Below are 16285 nucleotides of genomic sequence, written 5' to 3' on the forward strand. Positions count from 1 at the left end.
GTCCCCAGAAAATATTTCCAAACAATTCCCTGGATCTTCCTAAACTCTTTTACTATCCAGCAGCCACAACAAATACAAGTCTCATGTGTCCCCTTTGGATGGCTGAACCACAATTCCTCAATCCCGTTGTCAAACAGTGAGCTACTGAGACTGCATCTAACTGCTAGGTTGGATTCTAAAGGAAGATATATGTAGAGGATATAAGCATAGACAATAAAAACCATTCCTTGTAAGGATGCTAGTAATGGTTGATGATTCCCAAGCCACTATATATTTCCCAGATTAGCTTAAATTTTGCAGCATCTTTTTCTTCATGCTAGAGGTAAGCCTAAGTAAGTGAAAGTTTTCTTTAAACTTTTCCTCTAAACTCACACTCTTAGAATTCTAATACCCACCCCCCACCCCTTCACGGCAGAGCTATTTTTGTTGCTATTGGTGGTGGTTGTTTTCCCCCTGGTCACACATTTTCACTGTAAGGAAGGTCTGGTTGTGCAGGAATTGTCAGCCCCCAGGCCGTACAGTAGTATCTGTGCAAGGAGTCCTTGAAAGAGAGAGAGAGATCTTAGAAACCGTATAACCAAAAAAGAAAAGAAAAGTGCTTCCAGCACCAGAACCCCAAAATTCCCATTTGTTCACTGATTTACATCAACTTCTCTCATTCAGGCATAGGAGATGAACCGTGGCATGGATGGAGATTGTGTGCAGTTAACTGATCTTTCTTCTGTGGAGACCTAACAGTGCTGTTATCAAATGAGCATTTGGTTGTCAATATCTGAGGACTTTATAAAGATTACTGAAAAATTCTTCTTTCTACTGCAAAATTCTGCTCATTAACTGTTGACAAATATTACTTCATATTCACTGGGTAATGAGATGGACAGTTCATCCCTCCCCTGCCCATTTAAAGTTATGTTGCCCTAGAAAGCGTCTTAAATAATCTTCAGTTTAGCCATAGCTGAAATTGATTCCAAATCTGTAAATGCCCCCCTTAAAAATACTATATATCTGTCATTATCAAGCTAATTTCTTTAATTGAAGAAATTTAGAGAACTACAAGACAATTTATCTATACTGCCTTTTTTCCTACAAGAAAATTAAAGTTTTAAAATCTATCAAAAATATATGTCTACCTTCAATTTTTTTCTGCATTCTTGTTTTAAGCAAGATAATTAATTTAGTATTAGAGTATGGGTGTCCTCTTCAGCAGCTTCAGTTTGAAACATCTTCTAATATTATTGATACTGGTGTAGCTACCTAAGGTTTTAACATTAACAAAGTATTGTTTGACAGACTTTTTGCATTTACTCATATTTTTCTTGAAGAAAACTTCTGACTTTCAAAGTTTTTTTTCCTTTTTTTTTAAGATTTTATTTATTAATTTATTTGACAGAGAGAGAGAGATCACAAGTAGGCAGAGAGGCAGGCAGAGAGAGAGGGGGAAGCAGGCTCCCCGCTGAGCAGAGAGCCCGATGTGGGGCTTGATCCCAGGACCCTGAGATCATGACCTGAGCCGAAGGCAGCGGCTTAACCCACTGAGAGACCCAGGAGCCCCAAAGTTTTTCTTTTAAAATGGACACTTCAAGGGGCACCTGGTGTCTCAGTCGATTAATCTTCTGACTCTTAGTTTCATCTCAGGCCAAGATCTCAGATTGTGGGATCCAGTGTGTTGGGCTTTGCGCTCTATGGGAATTCTGCTTGAGATTCTTCCCTCTCCCTCTGCCCCTCTCCCTCTCTCTTTCTCTCAAATAAATAAATAAATCTTAAAAAAAATAAAAAATAAAATGGACACTTCATAATGTCACCATAGAGACAGTAATGCTAACATAACTTCTTCTACTTTAGGTAGGTTAGAAGGGGCAACAGAGTCATCGTACTCAAGATTTTTTTTTCCCCAGAGCATCACAAGATTACAAAACAAACAAATTAAACACTGGAATTACTTGTATGTGATTTTTACTAAGGTAACTTATTTATTGTGGTTTGAATTTTAATAATATGACTTATTTTATGAACACATTAAAATAATTTAGCACATTAAAATAAATGGCTCCTATAATTAAAACAAAAATATTGTTCCTATATCCAATGAGTGAAGCATGCCTCCTAATTTTACTTATACCCACAATAATATTATCCCCTCCTTTCTTTTTGAGGGTTTAATTTAGAAAAGCATAGTGATCTTAATGCTTTTCTTTTTCTATTATTATTATCATTATGTTATGTTAGACACAATACAGTACACCATTGGTTTTTGATGTAGTGTTCCATGATCCATTGTTTGTGTATAACACCCAGTGCTCTAGCAACATATGCCTTCCTTAATACCCATCAACAGGCCAACCCATCCTTCTCATTTCTAAAACCTCAGTTTGTTTCTGTGTCCATAGTCTCTCACGGTTTGTCTCCCCTCCAGGATCCCCCCCCTTCATTTTTCCCTTCCTCCCCCTAATGTCCTCCATGCTATTCTTTATGTTCCACAAATAAGTGAAATCATATGGTAATTGACTTCCTCTGCTTGACTTATTTCAGTTAACATAATCTCCTCTAGTCCCATCCATGTCAATGCAAAACTTGGGTATTCATCCTTTCTGATGGCTGAGTAATATTCCATTGTGTATATGGACCATATCTCGACTGTTTCCACAGTTTGGCTATTGTGGACATTTTTGCCAAGAAAACTGGGTACATATGGCCCTTCTTTTTACTACATCTGTATCTTTGGGGTAAATAACCAGTAGTGCAATTGCTGGGTCATAGGGTAGCTCTATTTTTAATATTCTTCTAATGCTCACTTTCTGTATGTACTCTAGCTCCATTATAAAATCATTTTAACAATGTTAATTTTACCTAATACATATATATGTAGATATACTTTTTTAAAATTTATTTTAATCATCCTCTTATTAACACACCTAACAATCAGAGTTAATCAACTCTCTAACATAACTGCATAGACGATCTTTATACTATGTACATAGAGTTCTTAGGGACCTTCAAAACCTCTATCATAATTTGCTTGAAAACACTTGCATCTCATTCTCTTTGTTTTGGGAAAAACAGAAAATCACATGCAGTTTGCTCCCTACTCTTGATTTTTTTTTTTTCACTTTGTTCTAGAACAAGCTGCCTCTTCTCTTTATATCAGCTGTCCCAATATAACTTAACTTATCTCAAGGCTCAGACTCTTCATTGTGTCTTTCTTCAAGGCTTTCAAGTGCACTTAGAATCATCTTCATAAAATAGCTCTGTATGTGTACCTTATATTTTTACTTAACTACCTCATGTGTGTACTTTGCCCCTTTACTAGCTTGTAAGGTATTTGGGAAAAGAAAGTTTATTCTTCTTCTAATTTCCCAGTATATCCCCATGATGGACATCAAGTGATGGAGTTAAATGAGGGATGCATTCTAATATTCCCTTAAAATTATGTGTACCTCTACTTTAAGTTATGTTGCTGTAAAGTTAATCACTCCTCAAAACTTTATTATGCAATTTTAAAATTTAGACAATACTGTTGGGAATGATCTGGTCTCTCCTCATCAAAGTTTTAAGTAAAATAAAAGTTTTAAAACAATTATAGGTATTTCTTTGGTAAGTGATAGAGTATATGAGATTTTTAGGATAAATTATCACAAGAATTCTTATTTATAAGTATTAAGAAATATTGAAATAGTATCTATAATTTGGCTAATAAATCAATATATAGTTATGTATGTGTTTTGACATAATAATAAATACTGTTCACTAATAATTATTAGTAGTACTTACTGATTATTTAACATTTTAGAAATTTTTTTAGTAATCAAATATGTCAGCTTTCCAGCTTATATTTTACTTTTATTTTTTTTAAAGATTTTATTTATTTATTTGAAAGAAAGAGAGATCACAAGTAGGCAGAGAGGCATGCAGAGAGAGAGGGGGAAGCAGGCTCCCTGTGGGGTTTGATCCCAGGACCCTGAGACCATGACCTGAGCTGAAGGCAGAGGCTTAACCCAGTGAGCCACACAGGCACCCCCAGCTTATATTTTAAAAAGCAATCAAAGCAATTAAAAATATATGAAAACATTAAATATAGACAAATATTTGAATACTTATTTAAGTTCTAATTTTTCATAAAGATGAATTATAATTACAAGTTGAATTACAAACTGAATAATTACAAGTTGAAAGATGAATTATAATTACAAGAATTATTTCTGTTAAACATGTCCTAGAATATACATATTGCATTGCACTTAAAACAAACACTACTACTAAGAACCCTCCAAAATATGTGCTCCTCCTTTAATAATGCAGAATTTTATTTTAAGAGGAAGTTCATGAAGGAGAAATTCCATTTTCAATCTTTGCTTTGTTTTGTCCACAAATTGTCTTCCTGTACCATATATATTCATCTCTATCAGTAATATATTTTCCTTAAATTTTAGCATCCTCCTAATAAACACATGTGGATAAGGAAGTACTAAGGAAGGCATACCTCTTCCTGCAATGGCATTACTTGAAAAAATTGTCTCTAAATTGTCATTGATATGTTTTCCTTTCCTAACTCTAAAATGTTGACTGTCTTCTGCCTGATGTGTGCTGAATTTGGTTTTAAATTCAAATTAGTTGCTTTTTAGGCATTTCCTTGAATCTGTCACAGTAAACTGATGCAAAATTGTTTTGTTTACTCATATTCTCTTGCTCCTTCCTGCAATTAGATAATAAACATGATCTATTCTCATGCAGCACTTTCTTGTGCTTTTAATCAAACCATAGTAGATAATTTATAAACTCTTTTTTAAAGAATTTTTTGTTTCTGATTTTTGGATGCTAAACAAGGATTGAATTATAAATCTGAAGTTAAGATGTGAAGTTTAATATAACCAGCAAAAAAAAAAAAAAATAGCTCACATGATAAAGTTAGGAAATCTCTAAGAATACATCCCTTCTAATTAAGGGTAAACATTACAGGAGGCACCTGCATGGCTCAGTCAGTTAGGCATCTGACTCTTGATCACATCTTGATCTCAGCATTGTGAGTTCAAGCCCTGCACTGGCTCCAAGCTGTCCATGGGGCCTACTTAAAAGAAGGAAAAGAAGAAGAAAAGAAAACAATAAATAACACAGTAACAAATGTATTCCCCTGTGATAGCAACAGTTGCTTTGTGTTTTAATCAAGCTGAAATTGGAATAGGATTGAGAAATGCGGAAATAATTGTGGAGTATTCTCTATCTTCTCTGTAGTCCTTACTATTCAATCCTTTGGCTTTTGCACAAAGTGTCTCCTTTTTTACCATCTGGCACTCAAGGCATTAACACAATAACAGATATTCACATCTCTCTTATTTTGTGCTACAGTAGGAAGCTAAAATGCTTTGGCTCCTTAAAGGTTGATCACGGAAATAACAAATGTATGCCTCCCTGCTTTACAAAATAGAAATTAAAAAGTAAGTTCACAGATAAAGGTTAGCCTGAATGACTCAGAAACAGTAATAAGGTTTTGGAAAAAAAAATAAAAGCTACACACACCATTTTAAAATCCACAAATGTTATGGAGAAATCTAAAGTCCATACTTATTTATATAGTAAAGATTTTTTGTTGTTATCAAAGTTCTTGATTGCAAGACATTAAAGTTCACTGTGGCTATCTTAAGCAGAAATAGAATTTATTGGAACACCAGACTAAGAGAATCAGGCAAGTGAATTCGGCAGAAACCATGGAAACAAGGTAGGTTAAAGGAAGAAGAAACAAACAACCTGGCCAACATACCACCTTAACTTCAGGCCATCATTAATACTGTTTGCCCAAGTGAAAACCTAAGCATCCCTTTATCTTTTGCCTTACTTGGTTTGAGAAAGCATTGCCTGGACCTGTGTAGGTCATGTTTCTATCCTCTAGATAAGGCAGTAAAATTATTTAGGATCCCCGTGGCCTCTGTCATGGAAGTATAAAGTATGCACTGTAAAACAGTGCAGAGCAATGATGTGTTATTAGAGAAAAATGAAAATTATATATTTAGAAAATGTCTAGAAATTATTTTCTTACTTATGATTACATTCTAGTATGTTTACATAAAAACGTTTCTGAAAATTCCTTAGACATTAGTCACTCTTTTTTAGTCACCTCTTGAGACAGACTGTGGAGGTGGGTATGATTTATCCTGGATACATGTGCCCTGGATCACAAAGTGGATTCTAAAAAACACACCTTGAAGGAGGAATGTAGTCAGTATTTGTAAGAGTGACTACTACACATTCTATCCTCATTTTTTTCTCACTTCCAGGACAGCAGATAGTCTCTTCTCTGTGACTCTGAAAATTTATTCATCTCAGCTCATTTCCAGAAACCAAATTTTTAATTTAAAGTGTATCTTGTTAGAATGAATAACTTAGTGAATGAATGAATGAATAAAAGAACGAACAAATGAATGAATGAATAAAAAGACTCTAAGGAATACTGTGCTAGGTGATCTTGTCTCTTGAGAGCTAGAGAATATTAAGCATTGCTTCTTGACCAAAGTTTCGGACTCTTTCAACTAAGGGGCTTAATCTACTTTGGTTCTCAAATAATTGTTTCTCAGTCATCCACCTGCATAAACACTTCTTGAATGACATTGTCCAGAATTCATTTTATTTCACTAATGCATAAGAACTATATCATTTTGGAAAATTGAAATATATAAGACAACAATTAAATTAATGCAAATTTTAATTCAAGTTACCCCTTTGCTTATTTTCCCTTTAGTTTATAAGGCAGAAATTCTGATTTAGAAACTAACATTGAGGAATAGATTTAAAATAAGCTCCTTATTTTAGCCAGATACTGTTCTTAGTACCTCATTTATATTTCTTGTGACCAAGGTCAAATCATTTAACCTTGCAGAACCCGAAGGTTGCTGTAATCTGTTTTCCTAACCAACCTCTTGAACACAATGTGTAGTACTGGTAAATGCTATGTGAGATAGAAATGCAGTAACATTGTTGCAGAGAGCACCGAAGGAAAATCAGAAGCCTTAACTCCACATGGGTGTTTATGTTTATGAGAGCAAAAAGAAGAATGGTGAATAACTAAAAGACAGTCTTTACAACTGCAAGGACATTTGTAAAATACAATAGTAATAATCTCCACCATAAAGTATACACAATTTCAAGATGTAAAACTCGAGTAAATCTAAAATGATTTGGTCAAACAAACATTGTCAGTGTATTCATCATTTTACAGAGTTTCTGTAAAAAGGAAATTTTGCTATATAATTACTATGTAAGTGTCAATCATTAGGTGGTTCACAAATAAGACTTCTAAAATATGTCAAAATTTATTGCTATATGTTACTATATGTTACTAGATCGTAATATTACAATTATTGTATCAATCTATATTAATGTTCACTGTTAAAACTCACTTTGAAACCATTGATATTTTGAATCATCTTTTTGAAACTTTATAATTTTGATTGGTAGAATGCTATTTAATGTGTACTTTCTACTTTTTTTTTCTACTTTTTAATTCGGTGTCAAATGTTTCTGTGTATTTACTTACTGACTAAATTTGCTCTACTGAAGACTTCTCATTCTTTATTATTGATTTCAGGTCACTAGTAATATTCTTATTTTTAATTTTTTTCAAAAGCTCTTGAATGACTTTATTATAATTATTAAATTATAAATTATATAAATATACACACATTAATACTTTGTATTTGGGAGTCACTTATTTGATTTAATTTATTTATACAAATGCCTATTATGTATTCTAAATGTTATAGTCTTAAATACAGTTTGCTACTTAATCCAAATGTTCTTTCATTGTGTTTCAAAAAAGTAAACTTTATTTTTAATTATTTACTCTTCCAGATAAACTCACAATTAGTGTTTTTTTCAGTTCCCCCCAAAATTCCATTATAATAATGATTGAAAAATACTACAAACATAAAAATAACTTGAAAGAATTAGTAACATTACTGCTCCTTACTTCTGATTCTAACCATTTATATCTTCTCAGATATTTAACTCTTGTTTTGCTCGGGTTTAAATTATTAAATGTTATAAGAAATATTTCTTATAAGAATTATGTATTTTCTTTAATAATAGTGAATATTTATTTTTAATATTATTTTAATAACATTTATTTAATAAATTTATATTTAATAAATAAAATTAATAATATAATAAACATAATAAAAATAAATATTATTTTACTAATATAATACTAATATTATATCAGTAATTATTGATATTTTGCAAGAATGTTGATTTTATGTTAAAAATCTTAATTTATTATAATAAAATGTTTGTTACCCACACTATATGTGGTACAGTAAATAATTATGAAATATTTTCTTGCTAGTCTATTTCTCTCAATTAGCTATAAGAGCTAACAGTGGTATCCTATTCATATACCTGTTTTTAGAAATAATAAATTGTGGGTGACAAAAATAATTGTGCAGGGGGGATACCTGATTTAATCTCAGCAAGAAGATAGTCTTCAGGGAATATAAATTCAGTCATAGAAACTCTGATCAGTTGCTTCTGATGACTCCTAAAGCAGAAAGACCATAAAGTGTTAATAGATGGCATGGTTTTTAAAAAGCAGAATGACCTATTATAAGCAGAAAGGATTCAGAGAATGCATATACATGTCTTTTATCACTGTCATTTAATCAATTATTATTTTTAGGTGAATCTGTCAATGAGAACTTGGGTTTAAGAAAAATCCAATATAAATTACTTCTTATTCATATTTTACCTATTCAACTTAACATGAACATTATAAACAGATACTTGCATAGGAAATATCAGTAACATATAAAGGCTTCCTTTCATATGGAACAAAGAAATTCATGGTTTTTTTTGACAAATACAAAAAGTCAAGAACCAAAATCTGATTCTGTCCCCAAGGTTTAGCCACAAACAATGTTGTATCCAGCCATGTCACACCATCAGTGGTGACCTCCACGTCAAAAACTCAAAAGCATCATCCTTATTGAAGGAATCTGAGCTTTCTATGATGGGAACTAGTATCCTGTTGTGCAAGTAGAATTGTAGCAATTTCCCCTAGACCTTTGCATAAATGTGTGGTAGAGCATATTGCAAACATTCTGGCTCGTTACAGAAATGGTGAACATGAGGGAGTCACCTCCATCATGCCCCTGTGAATCATCTAGCTTCAGAAATATTCTACCCTTTTACTCTGAAGCTTCAGGAGGAGCATGATCAGCATTTGAATTGTTAGAACTAAACTCTAAAAATGTCATTGCCAGAATATATTTCATGAAAGTTGTCTATCGTTTTTAAACACTGAAAAAGAGAGCAGTGCTTGCTTTTTCCCCAGCTGTGCTAGTGAGTGAGTCCTTCATTCTAATTTTCATAACTAAATTTGCAGATGCTTAAATTTCACTGCTTCAAATATTTTCTTGAGTATATTGAAGACTTTTAAATCTCTCTTGAGCGAAGGTGGCTTCAAGTAGAATGATTTTCACGTTTCATATTGTTGGCCTTCTCTTCTCTTCTAGTCTTTCCTCCCCAGAACCAAAGAATTTACCTGATTTCAGAATCTTTCCCCAATGCTGAAGTGATGCTTCACCTTCACGGAGAGTTACTGTGGAGTGACTGTGTCACCAGTGTTTGACCTTAGAGCATTGCTGCCACAGCCTTTGAATTTAAAATTCATTACTAAATGTCAGAAATTGCACTCAGCCCTGTGACAAGTTATTAGCTTTGACCCTCACCCCTACAGTTTATTTGATGCTTTGAGATTTGTCACAATTTCCTTTTTCTACCTCTTGTAACATCTCACAACTTTCTTGCCATCTGTAGGGTGGGAGCTCATACTTAGTGATTCCCTTCAATCTGCAATCATCTGTCATGTATCTTAAAAAATTACATGTGTGAATTTTGTACAATATACTTTATCTTAATTATTTTGTTTTTTTTTTTACAGACTTAAAACTTATTATAATTTTTTCAATTATAAAAATATATACCTGGGATGCCTGGGTGGCTCAGTTCGTTAACATCTGCCTCTGGCTCAGGTCATGATCCTGGCATCCTGGGATAGAGTCCCTTATGGTGCTGTCTGCTCAGCAGGGAGCCTGTTTCTCTCTCTGCCTGCTGCTCCTGCTGCTTGTGCTCTTTCTGTCTCTCTGTCTCTGACGAACAAATAACATCTTAAAAAATATATACCCACTTAAAAAAGAAAAACAAAAGAATGAAGGAGGAAGAAAGTTTTTCTGGCAAGGGTCAGGTGTGCGTGGGGCGCTCACAACTTTCTCCTAAGAGTCAGCAGTTTATGAAGAATTGAGATGCTCTAGGAAGAGCCCTCTTGAGTCACTTCCTAACCAGGCGTGGTTTGGGAGGATTGATAGTCATCCAAGTTTCAAATTTCCAAAATCATTCTCTAAATTATTCAGGGACATCAGGATCCTCCTGAGCCATTAGTTTCATGCTTTTACTATAGTGTTCCAGGTGGTCCCAGGGCAGGAAAGGCCTGTCTTGGGTGTTTACAAACTTCCCCCTGCAGTCCTCAAACTCCCTCGGCCCCTGGGATACTTGATGTCTGCATATGTCTCAGCGTCTGCTGATACTTCCAGTGCCAGCGGAAGTGCGGGCAGGAGACAAAGTTCTGAAAGCTGAGCTGAGGACCATCTTTGACAAAGGCAACGTGTTCTCAGGCTACAGGTGGGGCAGGGGCTCCCTGTGACACAGCAGGGAATTTCAAATCTCTGGGATCAGTCTACTTGCAGTAACTTGATCTTGTCAATAAACCAAATTTTTCCATGGTGCTTTTTCTTGTTTTGAAGGCAGTCTTCGGCAATTATAGGGCCTTTGCTAGCTTCAGCTGGTAGTATGAGGAGATCTTTCTCCATTTACGGTGTTGTGACCTGATTCCGGCTGCCAGACTGACAGTAAAATACTTCTTTTAGTGGAATCATTGTGGTTCTGACCCTGGCAATCCCTATGCAGCTGCCTGTCCTCAGTTGCCTTGTCCCAGCCCTGCCCTTTGATGGGGCACGAGGACTCCTTCATTCTAAATGGCCTTGCTTTAGAAAAGCCGCAAACTGAGAGTGACCTACAAGGCCACCTCCGTGGAGGCCCTCAATACTTTTGTTTTGAAACTGATTAAGACCCCTCTGCCACATTTTATTTTTATTTTTATTCTCTCTTGAACACTTCTGTCAGATTGTAAAAAGGAAGAGGGAGGAATTAAATAAAGTTCACTCTTATGTTGACATCTTGCTTATAAGCTTCTAAATTCATACATTTAATCATAAATACCAAAATAAAAAGTACATATCACCTTTAACTTTAGACTATTAAAGATTTACATTTGAGACTTAATTATTCTTTGAAATTTGAAGCTTAAGATTAGTTTCTTTGGAAGAAATAAAGCCAGCTCTTTATTTGGGGGGATGGGGAGAATCGTGCTCCACTGAACAGCTAAAGTAAACATGACTCTTATAGTAATTTGGTTAGACCAGTAAAGATGATGGTGCAGCAAAGAAACAGAAGTGATACCCTCAAGAATGAAATAGGGTGTGATCGTGTGATAGTATGGGAATGTGGGTACTGGCCTCTGTGGGAGACTCAAGATATGGAGCCAGAGGACATTAGCGAAGGTGAGCTTAGCATAAATGAGGAAGGTGATTGTGATGAAATATCCCAGAGGAAGTAATACTAGGGAGTACATTTCATGTTGATAAAATTCTTAGAGGTGTTTCATAACATTGAAGATGTTTCATCGCATTGAAGGTACAAAAGATAAAACATCAAAAGCTGACCTAAACTTAAAAGGAAGAATGACAATTCAACAAGGCATCGATTGTTCCATATCTTAAGTATCATGAACAGAGATGGGAAAACAAACACTATTCGATCTGCTTTTTAGGAGGTGGTTGTTTTTTTTTTTTTCCAAAGAAACAAAACGCTTTAGTTGTCAATGTTTTGAACATTTTAATATAGCCTGTTCTAAGTAAATATTAATTTTACCATTTCTTCATTCCCTGTAAATATATAACTAATGATAAGAGAGTTTTTAATATTTCGATAAAGGTTTTAAAAGGTCATGGAACAATCATAATTCTTCCCAATGAAGTTTCAGATAGCTTTGCTTGGTTTAAGCTCACACTATCAGTTTTATAATCTCAAGGGAGGACTGTTCATATGTTAAATGACACAAGAGGAACTACTCATTTATTTAATTCCGTTAAATAACTCAGAAATGCAGAAATAAAACAAATAAAAACAAATAACAGCACTTCCCTTATATTTACTGTTAGTTTTCATAGTGTTCATAGTTTTTTGCAGTCTGTCTTCAAATTAATTCTCTTTTTCTTTCTTAGAAGAACAGATTCATTTCTCTCACCTTATATTCATATTATATCAGATTACCAAGAATGCTTAGCACTTGTCCTATATGTATTTTTCATTTAATGCCCAGATTATTTTTCCCACATCATTATTAAGCCACAATAGCATCATTTTCTCTGAGTTTTCTAGACTGCCTCCTCCTAATCAAATGATTTGTTATTCAGTTCTCCTTCCATAGGAATGATTTTCTATCTCTATTATGGCACATCGTGGAAAGTAAGTCATATATTAAGTCATATGCTGAGCTATTCTTATGCTTCTGTTCCTCTTCTCGTTTACTAGTATTCCCCTAGTACATACTGTAGTGGCAAAATTAATAATATATCAGTATATTTTGATTGTTCTTAAAATATTTAAAATTTTTTAAATTTTTAAATTTTAAAATTCTGGCTATGTTTTCAAACCACACACACATTTTAAACTTTTGGTCAGTACTGCCGCATCATAAGTTTATTGAAATGCAACATTTGGCTACTTTTATAGATTGGTGGGCCATTATTCAGCCTACCACAATATCAAATATACTTTTTCACAGTAGTCAATGAATTATTCTACTACTTTGCATTGAAACAATGTGAGTCGATATGGAAAACAATTGTTTTGATACTCTGTGAACTAGCAGATGAATCAGACTACCTTTAAAGAGTTATGATTGATTATTCATTAATGTCTAGAGATAGACTGTGACTTTCTTATTCTGGTTAGAAAACCAGCTAAAAAAATCTTTATCAAAACCCTATTATCTCTGTAACCTCCATTGTCATTGAATAAAATGAATTGACTTAATCATCACTACAAAATATACTGCATCTAAAATCTGAGTGAATATAGAGAGGCAAAAGAGTTATTTTTAAATGTTAATAGTTACATTTTGAGGAGCGTGAAACTGAAGCAGATATATGGTATTAATTTTATATTCTTTGAAATAATATTGAATTTCTCCTCTTCAGATAAGCAACAGAGCCATTTCCCCATTCTGTTTTTGTTTGCTACAGACTCAAAAACTTTCCATATTGTTTTCTTTACTAGTACTTCTTTTGTTATTTTGAGATTGCCATCAACAGTAAAATGTCTCAGTTTTTCAGATTTGGAAATCCATGCACCTAACCCAAAAGAATTGTTTCATATACACTGTTTACATTGACAGTAATAACTTTTGCTCATTTCTGGGCTGATAGTGCTCATTGTCTAGGTTCTGTCGACAGCCACAGAGAAGGAGCCCAGATGCCTCATGGTTCAGACTCTTACTCTCCATGCTGCTGCAAGAGTGCCAGTCTCAGCGAACCTCACTGTCCATAGGTCGGAAGTCCCTCTGGTACCTTTCTTCTGAGAATAACTTTTAGTCTTTTCTTAGAAGAGTGGCAACCTGACTTTGCAGGCTGAAGGAAATTATCTGAGGAAATAAATACTCCAAGTACATACTTTCAATCTATCTTCCCGATTTTTGTTCTAAATTTAATTATCACCTTTTTTGGTGCTGATGCTTCCAAATCTTGACATTTTGAGAGACTCAAGTCATTTTTTCCCCAACATTACATCCCAACCTAAGTATTTAGTTTATAGTTTACTTCTAGTAATCAAGTGACCCTCCCCTCTATCTAATATTTTCTTCAAAATATTTTGAATTCTTTGGGGAAATGTGAGTCTGTTTTCCTATTCTCTTTGTCTAGATGGGCTTAGACCAGTTTATTTCTTTACATTTTTGCTATTAACTAACTGGTGCTTCCAGGGGAAAAGATTCACTCCACTACGTTTAACCAGAAATTTAACTAGTACTTTTTTTTTTTCATGTTACAAATATTTTATTTGAATTTTTATTGTGTCTCCCTGTCTTATTCAAGCATTTGGGGAAAAAGTTATTACTCTCAACTGAGGCAAAGCCAAAAGGGATATAAAATAAAGGTCAGAGAAATTTCAAGGAATTCAAACACAAGTACAGCTGACCTTCAAATAAACTGTAAGCTATCACATTAATTCAGTAGTGAGGAGATGCATCAAGTAGCCAGAGGGATTCATGGACCTTTGAATCAGTCTTGGAGTTTTTCAGTTATGGGCAACAGCACATGTTGTGCGAGACAAATTATGTGTTTGTGTGGGTGTAGGTGTGTGGATGTATGTGAGTTTCCTGTTTTGAAAAAGAGATAAAGGGCTTTCAGAGTTTAATCAAATTGTCTTTTTCATGTAATTATTTTGAGGAATTGAAGGCTGCACACTATCAGTCTCTGCGATCACTTGACCTTGTATGTCACCATCACTGTGTTTAGTTTTAGATTTTTAAGGACAAGAATACGTATCATTTTTTCCCTCTATTTTCATTTAATGAATTCTCTTTTCTTTGTTTTAAAAGCCATTTATCACCAAAAAAATTATTTGAAATTTGAAACCAAATGTCTAACCAATTCAGTGTTTTCTAACATAATTTGATAAATATTTTTAACATCATTTTGGTAAGAATTTATGTGGTCTACATATTCAACAAAATTATTAGGACCAATTTTGAACAATATTTCTTTTATCAATATCTGTTCCCTTTTTATTTTTTAATTGTTATTTTTTATTTTTTGCTTTTAATATTTTAATTATTTTCATTATGAGTAAGTGTGAATATAGAGCACATCATTCTTTTTAAAACTTGAGCATCATTTATCAGCTTCTCCGATCGACTTCTACTTCTACAAATAATAAGTTTTATGGAAAAAATATTTACTAAACAAATGTTATATGACTCTTCTGCCTTTAATATTTCAAAGCATTTGCATGCCGCAGACTATGGCAAGTCTTGCAAGAATCTTATTAGAATCTAATTGTTGAACTTATTAGAACAAGATAAGAGTATCACCTTAAATATTTATCTTCTTGTTCATATTCTTGTTCTCCTTCCCTCAATCCTTTCCCTCTTCTGTTAAAACTATCTTTTATATACTTCAGTTTGGGGAGTGCCCAATTACAGAAACGAATTCTTCTATTTATATGCCTTTATATTCCATTTTTTAAAAGCTCTTTACCAAATGGTTTTTTCTAACACTGAGATTTATATGGTATCACTGTACCAGACAAATGGACATGAGCTAATCCTATGCTAACACATGTTTTCCTTATTTTGTGATTGAGGTTATAAGCAAATTGAAATGTGAGTCACTTATTCTGTAATGTCTCTTATATATCTAAATCATTATAGCTATTAATAAATAAATTACTTTCCAAAATAAAAAAAAATATTACTAAGAAGAAACTAGAGATGATATGTTTCAATGCTTTCATTTAACACTGTGAAAAGAGACCCAGAGAATTTAATATACTACCTAAAGCCATCTTAAGACTAATAACTAAATTTCCTAGGTCCAAAAGTGAGTGTGCTGATTTTCCCTCAATGCAATTGTACTATTGCTATATTTTGTGTTCACATCATTCACAACCAAGACAACTTGATCGCTATTGTTAATGTATAGCTTTAAAAATATATTTTTTTAATTTGTTAATTAATCTTAAACCCATCCAGAGATTAATAGATTGAATTATTAAAATTTTAAAAATTACAAAGTGAACATAACATTGACTTTTCTATCAAGGGTATTTACTACATATTTAATGTTCGAACCACTAGCTTTAAGTTCCAAATTGCCAAGGTAAAACACATGCTTGAATTAGAAGATACTGCAAGGTGGTCATAGAAACTACATTGAAATTGAAGGGTATGGCAGAAATCTGTTTGCTTGCACATGGAAAAAGAGTTTTATAGTGGAAATTATCCCTTTTATGAATATTACTAAAATTTTAGAAGAGATCATTTTCAAAAACATAACTAGCTAAATAAATCTATTTCATACTTAGAATGTGAAATTCTATATAACAAGAGGGAAAATATATTCATCTGTTAAGAAAATCTTCTATTTAATTGTGGGGCACCTGGATGGCTCAGTGGGTTAAAGCCTCTGCC

The sequence above is a fragment of the Mustela erminea genome, chromosome 15, assembly GCF_009829155.1.
Source record: "Mustela erminea isolate mMusErm1 chromosome 15, mMusErm1.Pri, whole genome shotgun sequence".
In the NCBI taxonomy this organism is placed as follows: Eukaryota; Metazoa; Chordata; class Mammalia; order Carnivora; family Mustelidae; genus Mustela; species Mustela erminea.